The sequence below is a fragment of the Aristolochia californica genome, unplaced genomic scaffold (assembly GCF_029961685.1).
Source record: "Aristolochia californica isolate CCGP_79_NKW_82.1479 unplaced genomic scaffold, dmAriCali1.0.hap1 SCAF_4, whole genome shotgun sequence".
NCBI classification, from domain to species: Eukaryota; Viridiplantae; Streptophyta; class Magnoliopsida; order Piperales; family Aristolochiaceae; genus Aristolochia; species Aristolochia californica.
The window spans coordinates 8837812-8841635 of NW_027182103.1; positions in this window are offsets into that span (position 1 = coordinate 8837812).

The following is a 3824-nucleotide window of genomic DNA, read 5'->3' on the forward strand; positions in this document are numbered from 1 at the left end:
ATTTATCTCTGGATGGAAACTCTTGCTGGATCAAATTGGTCTGACGTACTCACAACCTTCTCGAATGACAGTCGTACTGCTTCGTGAGGATTCAAAAAGCATAGATCATGGGGCCCACCATTTCCTCTTCTGTCTGGTCTTCGATGGTTTATCCTTGGTTTACTCTGGCTCATCTAAGCTTACTGTTGTTAATCCAGAAGATAACTCCTCCTTCACTGGCTCATCTCATTACGCCAACTTTGTTTCTATTTCTGGCGGAGGACGAACTCTGATACATTGATATCACCGCATTATCTGCCATTACTGTTTTTGATTCTGCATTTCTGTCCATTTATCTTCCAAAGATTCTTGCTGCTATTAATCCTATCATCGAGTTGTTAATCTTTGGAATTATGGGGTGGCGTGAGAAATTTTTTGCTATGGTTGTTGTCTAATCATTGTCGATTTCTCGTAATTAACAACTGCTATCTCTACTTGATTAGCTGGCTTCATTAGTACCAACATCTTGATTGATCTTCTGTTTCCGAAAATACATTTGATCCTCCATTGTTCGGAAAGTTTGCTCAGGATTGATCTTGTGTGTTGTGGCTAGAACAACTGATCCTTCACTGATTATCTCGCTGGTTATTTCACATCGCCGATGTGTTGCCATTTTTGGACAACAAATCAGCTTGTTGTTCCACTCTGTTTGGAAACCAGCATCTCGGGGAAGGTGAAGACACTATTTCTGAATTAAAATCCCTCCAATTTCGTTAGCTATTGATTTTAATCCAGCAAGGTAACCCAGCAACTCGTACCTATGTTCTACTTGGGTTAACTTGGACCGAGTCAGCCAACATATTGTTTGTTGTTTTGTCGGGTTTAACGGAGTCAACTAGAGCCAAGTCAGCCACCATATTGTTTGTTGTTTTGTCTGGTTTAATAGAATCAACTCGGTTAGGGTCAGCCTAACTCGGCCATCTCAATCCGGTCTCTTGACTCAGTGTAACTCAATTATTGACTCGGATCATTATCTTGGATAATTGATAGTTTATTACTAGGTCAACGTATTATTTGGTGCACAACTTTTTTATGGACTCGCAATAGATTATTTCATGTGTCCTTTCTAAGGATTTTTATTATTTGGGCCTAGGCCCATTTTTCACTATTGCTTTTTTGTCTCTTTGATTGAGACATTTTTTTTAAGGAATCCTCAATTGTTGACTATTGTCATCATTAATTATTCTGGTGAAGAAGAAAAAACATGGTGATTCCAGCAAATTATCTTCTGGTGATTCCCCATTACCCTTTTATTATTTGTTAAAATATCTTTTGACCAATGCCTATAAACCCACTGCTTATAGAGGATATGAGTGTGCCCAACATCTAGCGAAAGTCAAGTTTATTATTCACCCAAGAGGTATTTTTTTAGCTACCCTTAGAAATTGAGTATTTTTTTGAGTATGACCATTTTGACTGGAGTATGGAGCTTGGTCATACTGCTAGGAGTGATTTTTCTTCTCTTACTCTTATATCATGCTAGTTGTGTCTCTTGGTAAAGAAAAAAGAGATCACCAACTTGAGGGGGAGTTTTGGAAGATATGATGGACTGCCATTTTATACGGGAAAATCTTATCCACCATTTGCAGCAAGCTGGGCATTTATGATGTTTTCTCATCCCCAGCTTGAGGGGGGAGTGTTAAAATATGTAATCAAGTCCACAGGACCAAGGAAGACCCACACGTCCAAGAGAGGTGTGTTAGAAGATGGGCTCAAACCCACATGACCAAGTAACGCCCACAAACCAAGGAGAAGACCCATACGTCCAAGAGTGGTAGCATGATGGTAAATAAAGAGTCATCTCATAAAGATGACACTAATGTAATTAGTTTAAGTTTCTTGTCTCTTCTTTACTCTTCTAGGGTGAAGGGCATAATTATAATAATGTACTTTTACTCATCTATAAATAGAGTTTAAGGGGGAAGGTTAGGACACAAGTCCATAATCTCATTCTTCCTCCAATCTTTTCCCCAACATGCCTTCTCTCCTTTCTCCATGCCATAATCCATGGAGTCTAGAAAATGAACAAAACTCATGGCGCGTGTCTACAATGTTGAATTGTAGATATGTACTTCACCTTGTTTTGATGCTACACTTTCTTAAGTAATGTTGATTAAATAAGGCATGGCAACCAATTTCAGATAGAAATCTTATCGAAGTTATTAATTGAACAAGTCAAAGTTTATCCAACAAGACATATCAACCAATTTCAGCCAGAAATCTTCTCTAGGTTATGTTAATTGGATAATTCAAATGTTGATCGATCAAGCAACATCACTAGAGAAAGTACTTGAAGCTATTGGAACTACGTCAATTGATCAAGATGAAAAGTTGATTGATCAAGATGCAATAGGAGAAGCACAAAAGTTATTGATCCTCCGGATTGACCAATGTGAAGATTGATCAACCAAGTTGAAATAGCAAAAAGGTTCTAGGAGGCAATAAAAAAAACAAGAGGGACTTGACAAACCAATGGCTTAAGCCAAGAGGATCATGCCAAAGTTGGAATGTGCAGAAGAGATCTTTCAAGCTTTAAATCCAAGTCCACATGTCATGAAATTTTGTAAGTAACAAAACATCATATTAATGAGATCAAGTCAAAAAATTTAAGAATTAACTTGCATTTTTTCATGCATGCTTTGATCAATCTTCATAAGAGGAAAAAGGTCCGGTTCATTGTCAAAAGATAGTTTTAATTTTAAGCGTTATGATTTTGTCTACTTGAGAGATTTTAGCAATTGCAATAATAACAACTTGATTAATGAAGAGTCTTTTGGTTATTTCAGTTTGTATATTGTTCTAACTTGTTGAATCTTATTTGTTTTTGTCATGTTAATCATGTTTGTGTTATCTTGTTGAATAATGAATTTGCATTTAGCTATCACATTTGAGCCTGCCATTTGATTCCCCTCATCATTTGAATATCTAATACTTTAGTCTAGATTATAAAATCATTAAGGCACTTTTAGAAAATCATTGTTTCTTAAGAAAATTACTCAAGAGAATAATTTGAGTTCTTGATGTTGTGATAAACATCTAGGAATTGGGTGTAAATCATTTCATTGTACTTATATTGTAAAACCTACATAAGAAAGAAACAATATGTAAGTTGCTTTGCAATCAAGCATCCCTCTCTCCAAAGGACATTAAGGGTTGGGTGGAGTAGCTTCTCAAAATCCCAAGTGCGAGTCCAAGCTGTTGGCCTAGGAGGCTTCTCAAGAAGGGGGGTGAATTGACTTTTTATAAAATTAAGCTTAAGTGTCTAAGAATATAAGTAAACAAAACATGCAAGTATTGAAACTGTTGAAGAGCATATATGGAAGAGTCTTAATTGATTCTCACAGTAAGAAGACTCATAAAACCAAAATTATTATGGAGTCTTACATGAATCTCACAGGAGGTCTCGCAAAAGAGTCTCAGTTAAAGGTGTTTTAGTTACGTTAGTCTTCAATTTATGTGCAGTTGTTCAGTTGTTCTAGGACTTATCTTTTAGTGTTTAACTTTAGGTGTAACTGGGATAAGGGTAATATAATTGCAATTAGATTCTACTTATTTGCTCTATTATAAATGGACACTCATGTACTCAAATTACATCAAGTGAGTGAAGTTTTTTCCCCATTTAAAAAATTCAACATGGTATCACAACCACCTTTGTTTCTTTTACTGTTTAACCCACAGAGATAATGTGATCCTTTTTTTATCTATCATCTCTTAGTTTAGGTTTATAGTCTATCTTTTTTTTCTTCCCTTGCTATCCTAGTACCTATTGGTTTCTTGAAATTTTC